The sequence below is a fragment of the Artibeus jamaicensis genome, unplaced genomic scaffold (assembly GCF_021234435.1).
Source record: "Artibeus jamaicensis isolate MK-2021 breed Jamaican fruit bat unplaced genomic scaffold, CSHL_Jam_final contig_354, whole genome shotgun sequence".
Taxonomy (NCBI): Eukaryota; Metazoa; Chordata; class Mammalia; order Chiroptera; family Phyllostomidae; genus Artibeus; species Artibeus jamaicensis.
This window is the reverse complement of record NW_026521803.1, coordinates 28761952-28786031: the sequence shown is the minus strand read 5'-3', so window position 1 is coordinate 28786031 and position 24080 is coordinate 28761952. Positions and strand designations below refer to the sequence as shown.

The 24080-nt window shown below is 50.8% G+C and overlaps 1 protein-coding gene across 4 annotated transcripts in view; it reads left to right on the top strand.

Annotated features, from left to right (window-relative positions):
- The window catches only part of ZBTB7C (zinc finger and BTB domain containing 7C), a 303147-nt gene that overhangs the window by 176949 nt on the left and 102118 nt on the right, over positions 1-24080 (top strand). For all 4 annotated transcript variants that reach the window (XM_053664405.1, XM_037165114.2, XM_053664404.1 and 1 more), the window contains one exon: positions 108-169. The gene's annotated coding sequence lies outside the window, so the exon portion shown is untranslated. The remainder of the gene's footprint in view (positions 1-107; positions 170-24080) is intronic.

The window sequence follows — 24080 nt, the reverse complement described above, 5'->3', positions numbered from 1 at the left end:
GTGAGAATGCGGAGAAGGTGCAGAAGCCCGAGGTCAGCCAGGAAACTGCTGAAGGATGCTCAGAGCAGATGCTAATATGCTTCTCCATCCGTTTCTTCTCTTTGCAGGAAATGAGCAGGTTTGCAGGGAAACTGCTCGCCTGAAATTTAAGACAGAGGCGTCGTTGCTTGTGAGTATGAATTTTGCTTTTTGAGGTCTGTGGTTTGACTATGTTCCTGGAGAGTGGGTGGGTTTCCTTGTTTGGGGAAGGGAGCACGACCTTGATGGAATAGACTTCCAGTTCTTCTTCTGGAAGGTGCCTCTGGTTGGGTGGGGCTGGACCCAGGATTGTAACGCTTCGAGTTGAAGGCACATGATTTGAACCCTGGCTCTGCCCTCTAAGTGAAGAGCACTCCCACTGGCTCAAGAAACAGCCTTCCCCCTTGTGGGTGATGGGTGCAGGGAGAGCAGGGCTCCTCCGGGGATAAGGAAGGTGTGCATTTTTTCACGCTGAAGCCACAAATGGTTGGTACAATTCTAAGTTTGCTGCTCAGCCGACACTATTTAAAACAGTAAATTCTCATGTAGGCCTTTTAACAGTGTGTTAAACCAAGAGCATTCATGGAATGCAATCCATTCCTTGATCTGAGAATATCTGGTGCCACCTGGAGCCTCTGAGAAAGACAAGAGAAGCAGTAGGCCCAGGCTCCATTACGGAGGTGCCCTCGGTCCATTGTGGGAAGAGAAGACACCTGCACAGGAGACCGTTAGAAACAGTACAAATGGGCAGACAGTCAGCTCTGGCTCTCACGGCGCAGGTAGAGGCGCTCGTGACAAAGAGCAGCTGGAAAAGTGTCTTTCCTCGGGAAAGAGACACTTGGACTGGGCTGATGGGGGAAGGAGGGCCAGGGCAGAGGCTCCAGGAGGGGAACACCCAGCAGCCTGCGTGGAGGGTGTCAGAGACGTGGGTCTGTCGGGCAGATGGTGAGGTTGGGCAGGGCCAGGCGGTAAAAGGCTTGAACTGGCTTCACAAATGGTTCATGTGCAAAGAATCAGGATGGAATAAAGTGTCCCTCACCTGTGTAAATAAAATTAAGTTTCTGCCCATTTGTCTGTGACTAATGGCGTGAAGGTAGCCGCTGTGTTTGATGTCAATATAAATACTGGGTAGATTGTAGGAAATTCACACTTCACACTGGGGATTCTCCCTGCACTTCACACACACACACACACACACACACACACACACACACACACACACAGACACACACATGGCCTTCCCCAGACAGCTGCAACCTAGGGTCACCAGACACACCTGAGATCAATGACAGACACACCCTGAGCTCCAGAGGGACAGTCACCTGGACAGTGCCCCTGACGTCCACTTGCTTGTCCCTGGGGCCACTTCTCCCACAGGAAGCTCTGTGGTACTGTGCCCAGGATGAGGGGCAGCTGGGATTTACTTGTTTCACGAAGGTTAATTATGTGTTCCAAGCAACCAGAGGAGGATAGCTAGTTGAAAATCTCAAGAACAACAACCAATATTTCTGCAGCGTTCCCAACATGCCACACACATGATGGTATTGCCTCACGTGAGCCCCACGAGGCTTCGCCAGATATTGCCACTTTGCATTTTGAGGCTCAGAGTAGTTAAACATTTTCCTTAAATCCACTCAGCCATAAGCGGTAGAGCTGATGTTTACACTGACTTTCTGCTGCACATCAACCAGGTAAATATATGATGATGGGACAGGCCGATGGGCCTGCCCCCGCCCCCCACCCCCGCTGTTTATCCTGGGGAAGAGGCGTGCTCGTGCGGTCCCATGGGGGTCTGGTTGTGGGAATGGTCAGTGTTTTGCTGCTCTGGCTTTCACGGATATGTTGGGTCAGTCTGGTGGTTCGGCCAGGCAGGAGGGTGACTTTGGTTCTGGCCTCAAGGAAGAAGGCTCGCGTGTGCTTCTGTCGCCTGGGTGACCCTCTGGAAGGACACAGGAGGGCTCCACTTGGAGTCGCTGGTGACTGATTCAGGTCGGGTCCCTAGAAGCAGAACCTGAGGCAAGGATTCGGGTGCACTGGGTGTGTGTAGGGAGAGACCTTCAGGGACACTCATCAGGGAGAGAGGAGAGCACGTGGCTTGACCCGCGTGACTTGCACTGCAGTGACATCTGTATTGGAGGCAAGGGGCTGGCCTCGAGTGTCCCTTCATCAGTCATTGGCACCCAGAGTGGTGCTGCCTCCAAGGCATCCCCTTGGCCAAGAGAAGGGGTCTGAGAACATCACAGGCGACAGCAGGTGGGGAGTGGGTGCCCCAGCAGGTGCAGGGGATCTGAGTGGGGACATCTGTTGCATTCACCGCCATGCCCGGGAGCCTCCCTGTTGTGGAGACAGCCAGCTGGAGCTTTCACCTGACCTGGCGGTCATTTTCATTCTAGCAAGTTCGCATTTCAAAGAGTATAGTTGTTAAAATAGAAATCAATAGTGTCGAAGTCTGTTTTCGCCAGAACAAATTTTATGCTCAATAGGTAAAATGGTCCCGTGGCTCTAAATTTAAAAGCGCCGAAAGGTACATTAAGAAAAGTCTTCTTCCCAGTGTTCCTGGGATTTTGTGTTACTTTCCAATGCCAGCCAGTGCACACCCACAAGGAGGCAGTTCAGATTTCAAAGGTTGGGCGAGTCTGATGGGTCCAGGTCAGGAGAGGCAGCTGGGGCAGTTCCAGAGGCCTGGAGTGGAAGTGGAGGAGAGCAATTCTCTGAGTCGGCTCTCGGTGGAAGGTTCAAAATCCATAAAAACTTCACAAACATTTCCAAACTCCTTGGAATTCCTATATGGACAACTGATATAAGAATTGCAAATTATTTCCTTGTTACGGCAAATCACGTATAAAGATTTTTGAGGTGCTCTAACAGCTCTTGAAATTTCTAACTGTTTAAAATAATTGAAAATGTTACTAAATTCACTTTTTAATTCAAATTACTGCAGTGTCATGACATTGATCATATAATGTTATTTGCCTGTCGTTCAATGACTTATCAAAATGTGAATTGTTCCTGAAGAGGGTTGGGGTCTGCTGCGGCGTCAGACCTTGTGAATCTCCCCCGAGGTGCCCTTTGATGAAGTGGCTGGACTATAATCGGGAGGTTCTTTCTCATCAAGGAGCGGGTCAGTGATGGAACAGGCTCCTTTGCTGGTGAGCTCCCTGTCATAGGAGGTGTTGAAAGAGCAACTGGGTCATCTGTCAGCAGAGTCACACAGGAAATGCACCCTATGTGACAAGCAGGTTTAGGAGACTTCTAAGGTCCTGTCATAGCTCAGAGTCTAGTCTGTGTGGCTTTGTTTTCCTTATTGCCTTTAGAGGCCCTTTTCTCACTTGAAATCCAAACGATCAGGCTCCCCCTACGTGCTTATCTTCTGAATTTTGGTTGCACAGGTTTTGTCTAATGGCTATAAATATCCACGTAGAACTTACTGTGTAACCACATAGGCCGGGCATATATGTTTTTCTCTTGCAAATGAGCTCCCTCTTCCCAATTCTTCTTCACGTTGATGCTCTCAGGTTGCAAGCAAACCCTCTAACTTGGTCATGACCTGTTTAAGCCCGAAGACAGATGTTGGTGGCATCCCCACAAGGCAATGAAAAAATCTCATTTCCGTCCAAGAAATAGAATCATTATCTTGATTGAAATAATATCTTTCCCCAACCTGCAACCAGATAAAGCATCAAATTGGTGGAGTTTCCTTATCACCGCACAGAGTCTGCAGGACACAGAGTAATGGCCTGTCAGCTGCCTCTGGTGGGGAGGTTTTGTAGGCAGAGCCCACTGCTCTTGGCCTGATTTGGATTACACCATGTCTGGAGCAATGTAAAGTAATTCCATAAATGACAAATATTACGTCAAAAGGGAAGTTAGTGTAGAGCCTAGAGCAGTTCGGCAATAAATGCAACTATTATTACTATGGTGATTGTTTTTAATTAGACAACATCTCACATGTGGGCCATCGCAGGAGCGGTTTGAAGCTGTAGATGTTCATATGCTTTCAGATGTGAGTGTTCGGGAAGCCTGTGCCCACCAGGCCTGAGCTTGGAGGGCTGCAGTCAGTGTACAGGGGTGACTGGGCTTGAGAAGGCAGACCAGGTCCCAGTTTGGGGTGGAAAACAGGGCCACCAGAGGCCAGCAAACCAACATCTTGGGGAAGGAAACAGAAAGAGCAGTGGGCAGAGAGGCTGGGGACCTGGATTCCTTCTCTGCCATCCAGCTTTGGACTTTTGGGGCTCAGTCTCATCATTGTTCAGAGAGGGTAAGGTGGGGGTGTCAGAAGAGGGAGGTGAGGCAATGTTTGCGCAAAGTCTAGGATACTGGCTGTATCCTCAGTCCCCACTGCCCCCTAACCCTGTGAGGAGCGGCTCTGCCTCATTCCAAGAATTTTTGAATGCTTACTCTGTGAAGGGCATGTTCTAACTGTTTTACACGCATTAATTCACTTAATCCTCACAACAGTGCTATACATTGCAAGCTTGTATTATCTGCCTTTTGTAAGTGAGAAGGAACAGAGAGGTTAAGTAACTTGCCTAAAGTCACACAGCTAGTAAGTGGTGGAGCTGGGATTTGAAGGCAAGCAGTCTGGCTGGAGCTCTTGAAAACAAAGTACATTGCATCAAGACTAAATAATATAGTTCAAACATGTTGGGCTTTTACCACAGCTTCAACTAGAATCCTATGAGAGGCAGAAATAATAATAATAATAATAAATAAATAAATGGCATCTTTGTAACGTTTCGGGGGCATGGAGGTAGTCCCTATTGCAGAGGTGGAGGGCTGAATACTGTTCTGGCCAAGGTTCCTGATTTGGGCACCTGTGGACTCAGATCCTCTCTTCCCATGGCATCCTGCAAAGCTGGCCCCAGCCAGGTGCATTCTAGAGCAATGGGGTATGTAGGGGGACTTGCCCCCTTTTATTTGGCTTCTACTTGGTCCATTCCCCCCCTTCCTGAAGCATCCTCAGGGTCCTTGGCACTGTGCTGGCTGTGAAGACTTCCTCAGAAGGAAACCCTCACCCCCACATCCTGCCACGTGCCTGCCTCATCCTCTCTTCCCTCAGGCATGACATGAGTGAAATGAAAGCCGGTATCTTCAGAATCTTGTTTTCAAGAGTCCTGGTCTGCCAGTGAACTCGCTTGATTACCATGGTAATCACCAGCTGAATAGAGTGATTTTATAACACGTTTCCATCAGAATATGTACAGGTGTGCAGGGAAATCAACATTTATCAACAAGATAAGTGTTGGGAGATTAATAGTGAATTTAGGATTACTCAAGGAAGCAAAAGGAAAAAAGAAAGAAGAAATACCCTTGCTTGCAGTCTAGGTCCTTCTCGACTTACCTCTGGTCACTCCTTGCCTCCCCGCCCTCCCACCCCGGCCTCCGAGCTTTCCACTCGCAGTCCCCCTTGCTCTTCCCTCTCCTCTCTCCTTTCTGCTGCTAACCATCTATCCATGCCAGCTCCTCCAGGAAGCCTCCACTCAGCCCCCAGAAATCTCCGTCTTCCCTGACCTTCTACAGTCCCCACGGTGGGCCTTATGTCCCTGGCTCCCCAGCTAGCTGAAAGGCCCCCTGAGGGACGTGCATTCACTGACCCTGTGACCTGGGCCACCAGACACAGACCTGCTTATTGGACCCTTAGCAGCAGGGTGCTCTGGTCCCACTCATGGTCCTCAAGGACCATAAGCATCCACTGAGCTAAGAACCTCACTCTCTTCCTCAGGGCCAGTTAGAAACCTACAGTGGCACCTCTGGGGGACTCTGGAGAGTGCCGAAAGCCCGATTGGGGTATTCCTTCCGGAGGTGAGGGTAGCAGCCAGGGATCCAGGAAAATATGCAAAAGGCTTTTCATTTCTAAGCCTCGTCATCCTTGAGTCTTCATCCCCTTCACGCCCACTGAACCAGCGCTGGCTCTCCATACAGGGAACCACACTCCCCAAACCCAGAGAGGCTTTCCCTCCTGGCCAAGGCCATCCTGGGCTCCTTGGGGGCGGGGGAGGTTCTGGAGCAGGCTGGGGCCGAGGCAGAGGCGGCCCTGCCTGGTAGGCCCTGACACAACGGGCCACCACTTTGTCCTGGGCCTGCAAGTGTTCCAGACACAGCAAGTCGGAGTCTCTCTGTCACTGCGTGAGTGGGAGGCCAGAGGGACTTGTCAGAGGCCTCTCGTGAAAGGCCTTCCTCTTCACTTTCAAGTAGGACAATGCATTGGAGAAGTTGCCAGACTATTCTGATTTCAATAGAATGAATACTAAAGAGCCCAGAGCGTCTGTCAAAACTAATATTGAAGAATGTGCTCTTCACATGTCCCTCTAGTTGAATCGGCTCCTAAAGAGTGAATAACAAAAGGTTTAAACCAAAAAAAAAGGACATTTCTGTACCAACTTTTCTCTCTTTTAATTCCTTCTTGTAATGCTTCTCAGTTAACAGTGATTTAAAAAAAAAAAAAAAAGCCAGTAACTTGAAAAAGAGGAAAGGATGAAATGAAGTTGGAACGGGAGACAGTGAGCCCCAGAAGGAGGCTCGAAGTGGCAGCCCCTCCTTTTGTTCGGCAGCGTGAATGGCTTCTTGGTGGGTCCCTCGCTGAGCCTGGGGACACAGCCTCCCTGGGGCAGGGCACTGCGTCCCCACAGGTGTCTGCAGAGGCAGGGCAATGACGGGAAACACATGGCACCCCCAAAGTGGGCGATCCCCAGACAGAGCTGAGTGTAAAGGTCAGGGCAGTTTCCCCACCACTGAGAGCGGCTACACCCTGGGACTGAAGGTTCAAAGAGAAGAGGGTGCTGTGGCGGGGGCCATCCTAGCTAGGCTGTGGCCCGAGGCACCTCTGAAGACAGGAAGCCCAGGCTTAGACACCCGACCTCCCTTCTCTCCCTCTCTCCTGGCTCTCTCCAGGGGCCCCACTGTGGAGCTGACAGGAAGGGGGACTGAGGACAGAGAGCCCACCACCGTGGTCTGCAGGGGTCGGCTTTGAGGGCACAGGGTGGAGAGTGGCCTGGAGGGACAAATGGGGACAATGACACGTGCCTCTTCCCCAAAGGCTAGGCCAGAGTTCGGGAGAGGCCTGCTATGCTCATCTTGGCAGACCCGATACAAGGGCCCACTTCAGAGTCTCCAAGAAAGTCCCCAGCCCAAAGAAACATGCTTCCTCCCCAGCCCGTTTTTCAGGCATCACAGGCCTTTTGACCAGAACAATACTGTCACCCAGGGCTGCCCTGGGAGCGGAGAGATGGGCCCATAGTGAATCCATACTGAAATGCCACCTCTGATGCCTCACCAGAAGGAGCAGAAGGCGGGGACTGGAGCAGCTCTAGCAAGGTGCCAAGGGACTCTAGGATTGGACCTTGAAGAAGGGTGCAAACTGAAGGGAAAGGACTTTGTAGGTGAGGGAAAGTGTCGATCAAGGCCAAGAGCACAGGAGCCCTGAGTTCAGCTTCGGGAGGCCAGTGCTGGGACAGCATGCTTGCCCCAGGGCTCCCAGTCCTGCTGGAGCCCACCCGTGGCTCCTGGAACTGCAGGCGGCTCTCAGCCCTGCACCCACCCCCTTCAGGGGTCTATGCTGATGAAAGACAATGCCACTGACCAGTGCTGTGACAGCTCACGTTGATGCAGCCTTCCCTATGGCCTGGCCTGAGCTAAGCACTAGCCAGCATAGTCTGCCAGCAGCCCCTGAGGTGGGGGTCAGAGATGACCATCCTTTGCTGGAAGATGGCCCGGCTGCAGAACTGCCCCCTGACCCAGCACCTTGCCAAGGGTCCCCAGGATGATGAGAGCCTGCCCCCATGAAGGGAGCATCATTCACGTGTGGGCATATGCATTTAAAATGGCTTCATTGGCAATAATGTCACATTGCAGAAAAACTGCAAAAATAGAAACAGTACAAAGAACACCCTTATATCCTAGACTCGTCTGTGGTTAAATACCCCATTTTCTTTATCATCTGTGCTCTTTTTAAATTACACACACACACACATCTTGTCTGAACCATTTGAGGGTAAGTTATCCCTAAATACTTCAGTACACGTTTCCTAAGGACAGGCATATTCTCTGACATAATCATAGTACAGTTGACCAGTAAATGTAACATTACCACACACTTCGATCTAATTTACTGGTCTAACATTTGTACTACGGCTTTGTTAGTTAATCTCATCATGTTCTTCATAGCACATCCCCTTCTGTAACAGATGCTGTCTAGGGTTGGTTGTAACCTCTGGTTGTTGTGTCTCTGGCCTTTAAGCTGGAACATTTTCACAGTCTTTCTTCGTCTTTTATGACTTTGACACTTTTGAAGGGTACAGCAGTTCCTCTTTTTGAGTTTGCCTGAAGTGTCCTTGTCGTCAGCTCCAGGTTGTACATTCTTAGCCGGCATCCTGTATAGAACAGTCATGGGGTCCATCCCATCCGGAAGCACTCCCTGCGTTTGGTCCTCATTGATGATGTTAATTTCAATCTCCCAGTCCAGGTATTGTCTGGTTTCTTCACTATACGATAATTATCTTCCCTTGTAACTAGTAAGTGGTCTGTGGGGAGACTCTTTAAAATTCTGTAAGTGCTCTGTTCTCGCAGACTTTCCCCCTGGGTGTGGCATCCATTGATGGCCCAGCCCGATCCAGGCTGGACGCAACAACCCGATGCTTTTCCAGCTCCAACACCGCCTCTGCATTTACCAGCCAGCCCTTGGCATTCTACTGTAGCAGTAAAACATATTTATATTTAAGCAGTATACGTTTGCTATTATAAGCAGTAAAATGTATTTATTTGTCTAATACCTATATAGACTGGTGAAGTCCTGTTTCTATAAGAGTTTATTATTTCTTATCATAGTCAATTGATGCTTCAGTTGCCCCAGATCTGATCTGTGGGAGCCCCCACAGGCTGACTCCCATGATATTTTAATAGGCTGCCATCCCTGTCTCGGATCACTTTCTTAATTTCTGGCATAGCAAGAGGTTCCAGGCTTATCCTGTACCTGCCTTGCACTAGCCCGGCAATCAGTCATTTCTCTGAGGGGTTATGCTTCCTTTTAGTGGGAATGTGGTATTAGAGACCAAGCTCTGGGTTCTGAGTGTGCTCATTGCTGCTGGGTGTCTTTGCTTATTGGCCCTTTCAGGTGACAGAACTAGGAACTACTTGCATGTATATACATACATACATACACATGCCTTTCATGCAACACACATGCATACACACTCCCATATTTGAATGTTAGAAATCATAAGTCCAATTCCAGTCCTTATCTTCCTCTGTTCCATATTTCTATGTCCTTCTTCAGTGGTGATAACCCAAGCTCGCAAAACTGTCAACACATCCACTCATTTGCTCCATCCAATGTTACATTTAAAGTAGTGTCAGAATTGCTCCACCCATACCACAGCAACTAGCAAAATTTCTTCCCCTCACTCCCATCCCACCCTGCTGCGTTCACAAATAACTCGAACTAATCCTCCCTTCCTTCCTTCCTTCCTTCCTTCCTCCCTCCCTCCCCCTCCCTTCCTTCCTTCCTTCCTTCCTTCCTTCCTTCCTTCCTTCCTTCCTTCCTTCCTCTCTCCCTTTCCCTTCAGTGTGGTTATAGTACTTATTTGAAATACAGGTAAATTTACTTTTTTGAGTTTGCTTTAAGTTTTAGGGGTTTATTTTTCCCCATTCTTTCGTATTTAATTTTATTTTTTAATAGGCAGGATAGTAACATACTTTCAAAAGTCAAAATAGGCCAAAAGGTATGCAAGAGCTATGTCCCTCCATCCTGCATCCCTCCTACCCACCCACCCCCTGTAGGTAACCCCCTTAACTGTTTTATGCTTCCACTTCTGTTCCTTTTTTTAAAGGTAAGCACAGTTTTATATTTTTTAATGTTTTCTTTTTTACACAAAAGGTAGCATGTTACACACATTGTTTTGTTTTGTTCTGTTGTTTTGTTGCTTTGCTTTTTGCATTCGATGTCTCCTAGAAGATGCTCCGTACCCGCTCACAGGGTCTTCCTCATTTGTTTATAGCTGCGCAAATATATTCCGTGTGTGTGCGTGGTAGTCGACCCCGCCGCCCCGCTATGCATTGGCTGTGTAGGTGGTTTCCGGCGGTTTACAGTGACGAATAACGCTGCAGTGCTTGTGCGTGTGTTTCACATACTGGGAAGCGTATCTTCGGGGTAAACTTCTGGGAATGGGGTTAGCAGGTTGAGGAGTAAAGGTGTATGGAGTGTTGTCGGGTGCTGCCGGATACCCCTTCAGGGGGCTGCACCGGTTTGCGCCCCTTTGCGTTCTGTGCTCTTTCCTTGCAGCTTTACCAGCTGAAGCTACTGTCAAATTTTGACGTTTTTGCCCATCTCATGGGTATGAAATGGTACCTCAGTGTAGTTTTAATTTGCATTTCTCTTATTCGGAGTGAAGCTGAACATTTTCATATGTTTACGGTAATTTTTATATTCCTTGTGTGAGTTCTCCATTCTTTGGCCCATTTTTCTACTGCCTGTTTTTTCTTGGGTTTTTGGTTCTTTGTTCCTTAATTCTTTTTTTTTTTAAGATTTTATTTATTTATCTTTAGAGGGGAAGGGAAGGAGAGAAGGAGAGAAATATCAATGTATGGTTGCCTCTCATGAGTCCCCTACTGGGAACTGGCCTGCAACCCAGGCATGTGCCCTGACTGGGAATCGAACGGCGATCATGTGGTTCACAGGCCTGCGCTCAATCCACTGAGCTACACCAGCCAGGGCCCTCAATTCTTTTTTAAAAATTATTTTTATTGTTGTTCAATTGCCCCTCAATTCTTAAGAGTTCTTTTACGCACTAGTAATATTAACCTTATATCTGTGATATATGTGGCAAATATTTTCTCCCAGTTTACCTTTTACCTTTCATTACTTATGGCGTTTGCCATAAATTTTTTTTCAATACTCATATTCATCAGTCATTTATGTTATTGCCTCTGGATTTTCAGTCGTAGTTAGGGAGCTTTTTCTTATACTGAGGTGATAGAAGAATCAGCCATGTGGAAACACCATTTTTAAAGATAGTATTTCACTGAAAAGATAAACCACCACTTTCGTACAGATTCTAAAAGATGAATTGGCGTTTGGGGCAGAGGGCGGAAAAGTGTAGTGGGAGAGCAAGTTTGCAGGTTGGAGGCGTGGAAGTCCTGGTCCCTGCTTTTTCAGGATGGGGACAAAGGACATGTCATCCCTCCCCTGCAGAGGTGGACACTCATGCAAAGAATTCAGGTTTGGCCCTGTGACACAGTCCAGTGGCAGGACCCGTGAGAGAGGGCCGTAGGAAGCTCAGAAGAAGGGTGGGTCCTGTGGGCTGGGTAGAGGGACATTGGGGCAGGTCTGGGGATAGGGTGGTGCAGTGAGGCTCCTATGGCAAATTTAAGGGGGCCTCACTCTCAGGGTTGTGCAAGGGCCAGGCCCGGGGTCATCCCCATGGTCCTGCCCTTGTTCTGGGAGAAGCAAGAATAGAGCTGGGGCCTGAGGACAGGAGGAAGTTCAGTGGACTGGGACCGTTCAGACCATGGGGTAGGGGTAGGAGTAGGAGTAGGACATTGTAACAAATGAAACCTGAAGTAAGCAGGCTGTTTGCTCGCCTTGGGAGGAGGAAGGCATTGTGGAGGGCTATAGGAAAGATGGAACTGGAAGGCGGCTTCCAGGTGTCTGTTTTACAGAAAGAGAAACTGAGGCCCAGGAAGGAATCCCCAGCACGTTAATGATTCCCAGTAAGTTAATGTTTGTGCTCTGTGAGTCTTCTCAAGGGAGACATGGACAGATGGATGCCCAGCCCTGGAAAGCACTAGGGCTTGCGTGCCTTTGCCAGGGCCTTCCCAGCAGCCTGGCCAGGGTTTGCTCCCTGAACCGTGCTGACTGGGAAGGAGGAGAAGCAAAGACCTAGAAGGAAGCAGGAGACAGAAGGTGGAGAGAGCAGCAAGGCCCAGGCCACATCCCTGAGGGAGGGGCCCCCGAGGGACCCCAGACCTGTCACTTCACCTCTCTGCTCAGCAGCAGGCCCAGGAAAGGCCATTCCCTGTGGCCCTGTGGGTCGAGTCAATCAAGTTTGTGGGGAAAATAATAAGTCTGCAGCCACGTGGCCAGAGCTGATCTCACTTATCTGCCTCTCCCCAGGGGCTCCGCTGATTGAGGCCAGGAGGGTGGCTGACTCTCCCAGACCCCATTCGAGGAGGGCGGCATGCATCTGCTAGCTCCCCACTCCCACCTCTCCCTGCTCTTGCTCCCTGCAGTCCTAGAGTTCTCACTGGGGGAACTAAATGACAGAGGGCAGCAAGCTAAGACTCAAGTGCGGCTGTGCAAACTGATGCGGAGAGCTCCCTCTGTCCATGTCCTGCTGGGGCTGGTGATGGATGGATACATGTCCCCACCATCAATCCAGTCGTGGGGACAGTGGGTTTTCCAGGCTCTTCCCAACTCCACAGTTGCTGAGATCAGCCCCCAGAATTTGGTGGCGGATGATTTGTGGGGAATTTCTCATGGAGTGGAGAGCCTGGCCTTGGTGGGTGGGGGAGGAGAGAGCTGGGAGGGGGAGGGAAATTCACAGAGGCCTGGATTCCTGGCCTCAAGTTGCTCCTGATGGGCCACGCCCACTGCTTGCTGGTGGAGGTGAGATGGCCACAGCAGGCCTGGTTTCTTCCTTTGGGGGAAACTACTGAATTTTTGCCACGTATAATGTATAATTTTGCCCAAATTTTTGAGGGGAAAATAAGGATGTGCATTACACATGGGTCGTACCTGAAATACCTCATGCCTGTTCTTATGTTTTGTAATTATTTGTTGTTACATAAAATTTCTTATACCATAATATGTTCAAAAATAAATGCTAATTCCCTTATAATACAAAAAACAAGTATGTAAATATAAATAAATAAATAAATGGAACAAAAAATTAAAAGATTTTTCCTGAAAGTTTAGGCCAAAAACACGAGGGCACATTATACACGGCAAAATACGGTAGGTGTCAGCCAGCCTGGGGAAGAAGCCAAGGGATCTGCTTTGTCCTGCCTTAAGAGCCGGGCCTGAGTGCCAGAAGCCAGGGGCCCAAAAGCACAGGCAGGGCACTGTCATAATTATAAGGGAAAACAGGTGTAAAATGGGACTTTTCTGGCAAACATGAAACTTCAGGAGCCAATATAATTGGCTGTATTTTCCCCTCTCCATTTTGCCCATGATAAAAAAGAAGTAAGACTTCACACCCCTCTCCAGGTAATGAATGAGTTACGTAGCCCTTAGGATATCACATCACCTTTCCAACTTTTGGCTTCCTCATCCGTAAATGACATTCCTTCATTCTTCAGATATTATTTCGCGCTTTCCACATGCAAAGCAATGTGTCAGGTGCTGGAAGTTCAAAATGCCAGGGACCGTGACAGGGCCTGGGCACTCGTCCAGCGCGCTCAGACCTCTGGGGCCCTTGCCCCGCCGAGACACAGCTCCAGCCCGTGGAGTCACGTGGTCTGGTTTGGGGCGCTGAAGCAAACAGTTAAGTAAGAGCAGCATACAGCTCTCCCCAAAATATGTCCAGGGGTACAGACAATGGCAAGGAAAGGAGACCGGGAGGCGGGGAGCGTGTGCTCACTTTATGGAGGAGGAATCCAGACTGGAAGAGGTGGAATAACGGGCTCAGCTGAGAGGTGGTAGAGTTGAGACGCAGCCCCAAAGCTGCCTGCTGATCAAGTGTATGCTCCTCCCTTCCACCTCACCTTTCTATTGTCTAACCTGCCCCCCATCTCCCCTGTCCATCACCCCTGCAGCCATCTGGCCAGCAAACTCTATGACATAGACAGGTTCCCACAGAGAGAGGGCAAGAGCCCTGGACCACTTGTTACACTCCCCAAGGTCTGCTGAGGCACAGCGGGAGGAGGGGAGTCTTAGCTCAGCCAGTTCCCTTCCTTCCATGCTCTCAGGTTGCACAGCTGAAAAGTGGACCCAATAAAACTACTATTTCTAATCTTCCAGAGTGGAGAGAGTGTGATTAGCATTCTAGAACTGCTCAGAGAAGGGGAGGCTATAAGGCACCACTATTATGCTTGATGCAGAAGACTCAAGACCAGTAAATACCATTCGTTATGCTTCTTCCATTAAAGTACTAATTAGAAAGCTGTCCCAGGCAGAGAACTGGGTTTGCTGAGGTGCCACAGGACAAGATGAGTAGCTCTCAGTGCCCCTTCTCTGAAATATCGGCCACGCCCATTTCTTTATAAGCACCTAACAGGTGGTTTTTATATTTAAACAAAATCATTAGCAGTGAGAATAAACAGTTTAAATAATTTTAGTGGACCGTTATACTTCATGTTTTTCCTTATTGATTCACAGAAGCTTTTTGTATATGATAGATTTAAATCCATGTCTCTTACGCACAATGCAAATACTTTCTCCCAGTCTGTTGACTTTTAAGGTGGATTAATGTGGCAACTTTGTCACATAAAAGGTCTTATCTTTTAGTCCAGCCCATCACTGCTTTTCTTTTATGGCTCAGGAGGTGTGTGTCACGTTTAGGAAAGCCTGCGAACTGCCCATGTATTTGTCAGAACAGATTGCGCCAGAGCTGCAGGATCTGAAAGCTTTGGAGCAGAGATGCCAGGAGATTGTCTTGCAGTAAGCAAACATTTTCTGGGGGCTTCTCTGCAGGGAGCCTCAGACCAGGAGGCTCAGCACAGCTCACCATCCCAGCCCTCACCCTGGATGCCACACGCAGCACCCCAGGGTCCGTGCCGGGCTCCGCCCTGCAAGCCCACAGGGGGAGGCCTGCCTGGAAAGCCCAGGGACACAAACATCGACCACTGAATTCTCAGAGCGTGTTTTTCTGGTCACCGAGGTCAAATCAAGTCCTGGGGACATTTTTTTTAAACCTTTTTGTAGTTCTGTCTTCCTCCTCTTTCTCTTCCCCACATTCTGAAAGGGATCTGAAAACCTACTAGAACTGGTTTATGTGGGTGGACACCTCTATCTGACTGTTGCTGCTTTTGTGGGAAACTTTTCACAGAGCCGAATACAGAAAATTATCTTTTCAAACATACCATTCAGTGTAATTTTATAAGACCCACAGAATTGCCCTAGCATCTTCTTAAAGAAAACTTGAAATCCAGTGGCTGCTGTGTTATAAAAGAAGCAAGAAGCTTGTAACCAGAAAAGGACTATTAATCCTGTTGAGGCTCATCCTCCAAATTCATTGTTTCTGGCAAGGGGGAGAAAGATGGCTTTGAAAAGCTTCTTGGAAGGACCTGTGATGGGCGCATGCGGGCACACGCCACCCAGCAATGCAGCGGCTTGTATTTAACATCCAAGTAGGGGACTCAAGCGTTAGGTCTTGGTGCCTTTGGTGTCCCCACATCATAGTGCCACTTACTTTCTGGGTGAATTTTTTTTTTCTGGAAGGGCTGAGTAGTAGTTGATTCCAAAGAAAAGAGACAAGAAATGGAGGCTCCAGTAAGGGAGCAGCTGGCAAGGGGAAGGAGCTGGACTGAAGGCTCAGAATAGCTGGTTCCAGTGCCAAGGGTGAAAAGGGTAGAGGAAATGGGTGGGTGAGGCCTGTGGGAGGAGCAGCCCAACTGGGAGGGGAAGCGAGGGTGGGTGTGCGGCTGTGGCCTGGGGCTTGTTCTTGTCCATGGAAAGTTTTCAAAGCAGAGACTCTGGAGTGGGTGGGAGGCCTGTGAGGGCGGAGGAAGGGTCTGGACTTTCCTTCTGGGCAAGGAGGGGCAGGACACAGGGCTACCTCCAGATGGCCATTGTGCAGAAAGCAGGCACAGACAGCTGTGGTGGAAAGGTGGAATGGGGTTCGGCTGGCCAGAGAGGAACAGGGCTGAAAAGGGAGTGGAGCTTGGCTCAGCCCTGGGCTTTCAGCTGAGGACACCCCCTCAGAACACAGGAAGAGACCCTGGGGTTGGGGCCTGGGAAGTGGGGACACAGCAGCAAGTGCTGCCCCCCACCATTCAGTAAGGACAATGCTGCCGAGCCCCCATCTCCTTGATCAGTATACAGGTGCCCAGTAGTGTCAGTGACTTCACTGGCTTAGTCCCAAGGGGTTTGTTCCAGTGTGGACAGCAGCTTCCAGGGCCACTTCAGTAAAACCATCACCAGGTATTTACTGAGCACCTGTGGGGGTACTGTGTTCCGGACAAGGTTCTGCAGAAAAGAAAGGACAAATGAAGTGCAATAAGTAAAAGGACAAATGAAGTGCAAATACAAAATCATAGCCCTGAGCATCCTCTCCCAATCTGAGCCAGCTAGAATCCCCAAATCCTGGCCTCTCACTTCCTCTTTGGGAAGCAGTATTAGCAGGAGATGGTGGAGTGGATGGAGCACCACTGGGAGCCAGAGAGGGGCTCCAGGCTCGGCTGAGTGACTCAGCCTCCTGGTCCTCATCTCGGAGCGTTCAGCATGGCCCCCGCCCCATCTGCCTTGCAGCATTGTGGTAACAGCCCGACACTTGGGGCTCCAGTCGCTGTCCAGCTTGCCTCCCAGAGCCTCACTAGGAGCAATGAGGGGCACGTGGAGGCTTCCTTATCCTGGCTGCCTCCCCCAGCATGCTCTGGTGCCATCTGCACAGAGCCCTGCCAGGCAGCTGGTGTTAGGACATTGTTTTTTTTTTTAATTTTGTAGGGCAGTAACCAGGTTCAGAGAGGTTAAGTGATGTGTCCAAGCATATATCCAGGTCATGTGGCAAAGCAGAGACAAAAAGTCCTTCCCCCCTCCCTGTGCCCCAACCTAATGCTCTGCCTCTTCTAAGGGAGATCAAGAGACACGACCAACAGATGGTTCGTCAAGTGTAAAAGGCCAGGACAGTGCCAATGCTTTAAACTCCCCTGAGACAACTCAGGAAAACACAACTATGTTATTGCATGCCAGGCCCTTGCCCTACCCATGGCCATACTGGCTCGCTTTGGAGGCACCCTCTAGACAAAGTGGGGGTTGCACAGCTCCAAGAGAATTGCTAATGTGGCTCCCAGGAAGCAAGAAATGTCCTGGAAGTTGCCCGTTTTATCTTGTAAAATCTCTGCCAGTTTTTCATTCTTCTCCATAATCATCTCAATATTTTTCATATAAAAGGAATGCATTGTCCCCAAATAGCTGAATAATAAAATTGAGCATCAGAAAGGTCTGCCATGTAGCAACCCCCGTCTCTGTGTAACTTCCACCACACACCACAGTGTGGGAGACACGGACATGCATTCCTTCTCGCCCTCACAGCGTCCTACACAGTGGTCATTCTTGTGTTGGTTTACAGAGGAAGCATCTGAGGCTCCAGTGTGTCCTAGGTCCCCTATAAGATGCAGCACCAGGACCCACATGCAGAACCTTTCCACCGTGTACGCACCTGAAAGACAGAGCCCCCTCCCAGAAATGTGCTGTGGACTGCAAAGGCCCTCGTGGGGCTGGAGAGGGGCCACAAGGGGAAGGCAGGCTCCCCGGAGGAGCTGGGCCCCAAGTTGGGGCACTGCAGACAAAACACAAAAGGGGACATGAGGAAGGCTGCAAGGTAGGAGGGAGGTGTCCTGGCTGGAACCACAGGGGGGGACAGAGAGCAGGGAGGAGAGAAGGAGAGAGCTGAAGAGGCGGTGGGCCCAGAATCAGGAGGGCAGGGCTGGGGGGCCTGGGAGTGGGCTGCCTGTCTCTCTCCAGGGGTGCAGTGCTACTCTGTAGGGTTCATACGAGAGCTGCCCTTGACCCCCTGTGACAACGCAGTGCCCATCTCCCAGAGGCATTGAGGTCCCTTCTTGCCACCTCTCTCTGTTGGGGACTTTGCTTTCTTTTCTCCCAACGTGCTGTGTCATTGATCCTCTTGGTAATCAATGAGCAAGGCTCTTCTCCTTTAGTAGGAGGACCAGTCCCTGAGCCTCCTGGGACTGGTCCTCACCATGATGACGCCCCCTGGTCCCCATGCTGGAAGTAACATCTCCACAAACCCCCATGAGGGAGGCTGCTCAAGGATGCTATGTCCTTTGACAGGTGAGAAACTGTCACCTGTCAAAGGTGGGGGCCTGGAAAGTTGAATAGTCTGGCTTATTATTTAAGAGAACTGGCTTTCAGGCAAAGGATGAATGTTTGATACCACTTACATGAAATACCTAGAATAGGCAAGTTCACCAAGACACAAAGTAGATTAGCGGCTCCCAGGAGCTGGGAGTGAGGAGTTAATGCTTAATGGTAGCAGAAGTTTTTGTTTGGTGGCTGAAGAAAATGTTTGAAGTAATGACAATGGTTGCACAACCTTGTGAGTATAATGAATACAACTGAACTGTGCTCTCAGATGGTTAAATAGCAACTTTTATGTGGTATGTATTTTACCACAATTTAAAAAATTATTCTCAGACAAAGAGGTAACTAGTAAAAAAAAAATGGGGAAAATGTATCACGCAGATGTGCCTGGCAGGTATGCCATAGACCTGGCTCTGAATCCAGGTACCATGAGTTGTTGGCTTTGTGTCCTTGAGCAAGCTACTCACTTCCCTTCCCCTGAGTTTCCTCACCTGAAAAATGAGGTGTTGTGAGGGTGCAATGGGGCACCGTGTGTGCACCTGTCACAGCCTGTGAGGAGGAGCCTACATGGTCACGATCGTCGCATTCGTAATTATAAGCAGCTCAAGTTCACAGACTTAGGGAAGGGACTCATGCTGGCTGGGGTCCAGGGCTTTATTTCAAGGTTCATCTTGGGAGCAGTGCAGGCACATAAGCAGGGAGAGGGCCGGGGGGCGGGGCTGAGAAAGCGCACCGTGCCACAGGTGCAGAGAGACAGATATTGTCTCCTAAGGTGTCCCGGCCAGTGAGGCCAGCACTGACATCCTGATAAGGTTACCGTTTCGGGATTTGATTCCTGAAGGGCTGGGTCCTAACCCTGCACTGGTTTGCTCCCTGAATGTGCACAAGGCCACAGAAAGTGGGCAACTGCACAGGGTGACATGCACATCCTTGGACATGCCTCATTTTCTCTAAAGCGCAGCCAAATTGGAGTGTTAGCCTCTAACACACAAGGAGCTGAGTGACTGGTAACTTTTGCTCTGGGCAGCGCTGTTCAGAGCTGGAGGCCAACAGGAGACAGGGTGCTCTCTGCTCTAAATTGCTGTGTGACCTTGCACAAGAACCTTCCCCTTGCTGATCTATGTCCTCCTCTATGCAAGGAAGGGTTGATGAGTGTCCACAGGGGACACTGGGACTTTTTGACCTTACTGATTTGTAGGAATATCTTCAAATAGGTTGATTCTATCACTTGATCAGCAATGGGGTAGATGATTGTCTTGGTTGAAGATTTTCTAAGAAGCTCTGCTCCCTTCACCAGCTGGGTGCCTGTTTATTCATCTGTAAAACACAATCAACAATCCCAGTTCGGGGTATGGTGAGGGGTCATGATGAGGACCTAGTGAGTTAATACATGTAAAGTCATTTGAATAGTGTATAGTATACAGTAGGTGCTTAATAATGTCTGGAGCTCCTTCCATGTGAAGAGCACTGTGCTGAGCTTCTTGAGATCCAGAGAAGGCCAAGGCCCATTCTCTGCATTCGAGGGGCTTATTATCCTTTGCTGAGTGACCCAAGTGGGTCCTCAGGAAAGAACAGCCAGTGAGAAAGTAAATGATCCATGTGCCTGAGTGCAATTATGGGAGGGGTCAGGAAAGGAGGAGGAGGAGGAGAATACATCACTGGGGCCTGGGTAGGCGGAGAGAACAAGAGAGGAAAATTCCAGTTGGTGAGTGTGCGTACACGTGTGTGCATCTGTACATGTATGTGTTTTCCCAGAGAGCATGCACGGCATGTCGTACCCAAGAATGGTTGTGTGGCCTGTGGCTGTGAGCCGGACTGCGCCTGGAGTGAGCACAGGAGCGAGCCCTTGTGCGTAACCCAGGGTGTGAGTAATTAAATTATTTTAAAACCCCCTTTGGTATTTCACGAGGGTCGTGACCCCTGGCTGTGAGCTTGAATACAGCTGCAGCAGGTTTCAATAAAATCAATTAATTTAATATGATTTGGTTTTATGTACTTGGAGCTGGTGCCTCTTGAACTCAGTATGAAAATTATTGCAGAATAAAAATGCATATTAGTCCTCAAGCCCAGTGTCCTTGGACCCTCTTCAGGGAGCCTGCAGGCTGATCACAACTGCAAATGCCCCTGGCCTGGCAGGAGCCACTGCCGCATTGTCCTCTGTCCCACGGGTCACCCCTGCAGGGTTTATGGAGGTCGTGTGGGCTGTTTGTATGGCTCTCTCCCTTCCCAGGAAGCACTTTCTTACCTGGTAGTGAAGTGAATGTGTTTCTGTTTTGCTTTCATGAAACGAACTCAGAGAGGTTCCAACTGGCCTTGTCACAGGCTTACTGGGGTCTTTTGTTGGGTTTGTTGTTAACTAGGTGAAGTGGAGGCAATATGCTTCCCTGGGGCCCCTGGAGAGACATGTGAACTTGGACGAGGCCCTTGACTCACTGAGTTGTTGCTGCCTCATCTCCAAGAGAGTAGACTAGACACCTGCGTGCAAGGTCCCATGACATATCACTCCAGCTCAGAGTCATATGTCATGGGACAGCTGGTCCTCTTCCTGTCCCACCCGGGGGTGGAGCCCCACCGCACTCACTAAAGAGGGCTCTGGGTCAGTTCACAGAATGGTCGAGGGGACCGAGCCCTGTACCTCCGAGAAGGAGTGGCTTCTCCCCACACTCCTACAGGTCAGACAAGTTACTACTTTCGAGGAGGGTGGAGGGGTGCAGCTCAGGGGGCCCTGAAAGCACCCCACCAAGCCTGCTATTTTACAGGTGAGGGAATCCAGTTCCAGAGCCAGCCATAGCTGCAGGCAGTGGCTGTATTCAGCCCCATTCACAGCCATGATGAAGGGTGGAGAGTTTGCTCAGCCTGTTTTCCAGCTCTCCTTCTCTTCCTTTTTCTCTGGTCAGGATGGGAGACAGATGGCCAAACCAGCCTTGGAGCCTCCCAGTAGAGCGGGCGCTGACATCAGTCACTCGGCAGCACCCACCTCCCCTCTCAAGCTCCGTGGCTGCCCCCTTGACCCTGAGGGAGAGGCCGGGGGTGGGGGCGCCGTTCCCCACCAAGGCCTGAGTCACGCGCAGCAGTTTATTCCCTGTTGCGGATGCTGAGGGCATGCCGCCTCCCACGGCCCTCCTCCCACGGGCGTTCGGAACTAGCATCGGTCCACCTGCGTCAGCGATGGTTTCCTCCGGTGTCCTATCCCCCCAGAGCACCCCCGGAGCAGAGAGGTAGTCTGTCCCCTTCGTCCCCATCCTCTCGCTTTCTCCACGCCTCTCGTTCTCGAGAGGCACCTGTGACGTGCTGAGGGCTGCCCCGGACACTGTCCCACGTTGCCTCGTTGGATGCCTGCACTGTCCCTGCAGAGTGGGCGTTACTGTCACTGTTTTACTGGGCGGGGGTACTCTGACTCAGAAAGGAGAGAGAACTTGTTCAAGGTCACACGGCTACTAAGTGACAGGGCTGGATTCGAACCCACATCTCATTCCCAAGACTCTCGCACCACACCGTGCGGCCTCCCTCTCACGTAACAGGTGCTTCACAGACCTTTAATGGCAGATGGAACTATACTCGCCAAATAGCCACCCCCCGAAGTGATATATTTAATGTATATTAATTAATTAGAATTGATATATTAATATTACATACCGATATAAGTAATTTAGGCAGTACATTGTTATTATCTGGGTAATATAATTAATTATATATTATAAGTAATTATACATTATATAATTAATACAGATGAGTAATATCGTTAATATTAATAATTCCTATTATTAATGAACCTACTATGTGCCAGGTAAGAACATTCACAACATGCCGTGAAGTGGGCACCTTATTACCTCCATTTTACAGCTGCAACTACTGAGGCATGAAGAAGTGACTTGCCCACAGTCACCCCAAAACGAGCGCACTGGGCTTCAGCCGAGCCCTGACAGCGAGGCCCGGGCCCCGAGCCCGCTGGTTGTCACAAGACCTCAGAGTGAAGCGGGGTCCTCTGCTGGCGGCTCTCCTAGGTTCCGGGAAGAAGGTGCCGCCCTCCGGAGACGAGGGCTGGGGGCGGTGGGGGTGGTGCTTGCGCTTTAGGGACGGCAGCTGGCACTGCCCTGCACCCAGCTGATAGCTGCAGCCTGGCCGGCTGCCCACCTGGCCCACGTCGGGCGGTGGCACGGAGCCTTGCCTCGGGGTGGGCGGTGGGGGAGGGGTCGGGCTCTGCGTTCTGCCCTCTGCGCTCCCCTCGTGGCCCTCGGCCCCGCTCCCGGGTCAGTGCCGTTCCCGCCTGGGCCTGGGCCGGCGCCGGCCTCCCCAGCTTTAACCGCCCGCAGGGGAGGTGGGCGGCGGGCGCGGAGGTCAGGCCGGGGCAGTGTGAGAATGCGGAGGAGAGGCCTGGAAAAACAGGCTGGGGCCCAGCGAGGGGGTCCGGGAGGACAGAAGGGTGGTCTCCCTGAGGGGAGGGGTCGGGGCGCCGTGATGCCCCAGAGGAGGGAGGTGGCTGCGGAGAAGGAGAGAGTGTGAGACGCCTAGGAGAGAGGGGCGAGCACCCGGGGAGAGGGCAGAACAAGGCAGGAACGAGGCCAGGGCGCTGGGGCGCAACTTGGGAGAGGGCGCAGGGGTAAGGGGGCTGCGCTTGCGGTCGGGGTGGAGCGGCTGTGGTTACATCATGTTCCTGACTCTGCTTTCTCAGGAATCAGGCCAGGGGGCTGGCCGTCAGGGAGAGGTGGGCGAACCAGTCTGAACCGGCCGGGCAACTCGAGGGGCGTGGGCCCAGCAAACTGGGGTGCTGCCCAGCACCCTTCACCCTCACCACCCTCGGGAATTTTTCGTGAATCCGCCCGGGTGGTTTTTACCGTGCCCCCTCCCCATCCTGGCCCCACCCTCTCTCCTGACTTGCCTGCCTTTCCCTCCCTCTCCCCGTAGACTCCTAGCAGGAACAGGCTGGCTGAAGGGAGGCACTAAGCTCCGGCCCTCGATTCTCCCACTCCCGCCCCTCGTGGAGAATTCAAATCCTGTGCGCGCCTTCGCTTTCTCTTTCCCCGCACCTGCCCGGGCCCTTTCCCCCAGGCCCTCTGGGCTTAGCAAAGGAACTTAGTGAATCAGCTCCAGAGGCCCCCCTTCCCCCACAACACCCTTAAGGGGCCTTTCAGGGTCCCCAGTTCTCCTCCAGTCTTTGGGGGCCGATGCCCACAGGCTGCCAGGCCCCTGCTGGTAGGGAAGGAAGACCCACCCTCTGTGTCCACATTATGCACGGATTCCTGCAGTGGAATAATTTCCACCCTCACCTCCCAAGTAGTTGCTCTCAGATGTGGAATTCCAAAGGCAGGACACCAGATTGGGGGAGGGGCATATATGGGGCAGGGATCCCTTTCAGGGATCCCTCAGATCACCTCGAGAAGGCCATCACAGTCCCCCTCAGACCCTCCAGTGCCCTGTTTCTTGTCTTTCTCCCTGTGGCCGTTACACTTCTTATTCACCCCCAAGGCTAGAGTTCTTATATTTCCAGGTAGCAAAGCAGAAGTCCTCCCTGTGGCGACGGGGAGCTGCGTGGGTTGCTGAGCTTGTAGCTTTTACAAGCTTGGAGCCCTGCGATCAAGATTGCTGCTATCTGTACGTCAGGGTGGTTACCCAGTAGGTGCAATAACAGGGATCTTGAACAGAACTGGACCACAGGTATCATCAGTCCAGTCCTGGGTTTTATGCACCGAAGCCTTTGAGGCCCAGAGAGGGGAGTGACCTGCCCAGGGTCACACAGCTCGTTAGTGGTGGAGTTGGAACTCTGACCCACCTCCTAGCTCCCTTTGCAGTGTTCTTTAGCATTCAGGTAGCTGTGTGAGGACCTTGCTTAGCACCTGCACCACACAGAGTAGATGCTGGGTCAATATCGGTGAGGCGAATGAATCCTCAATGGCAAAACTGGAGAAATACATCATCTGGTAGAAGTTAAGACACCCACCCCACACCCAGAGGTTTGGAGCTCTAGCCCCTTCCTACCGAGTGTGCTTGTGAAATGTTTCTCTGGCCAAGAGTAACCACCATTAGGAGCCTGGCATCAGCTTTGGTCACTTCAAGCCCAGTCATTGTGCCCGAGGAGACTGTGGGTCTGGAG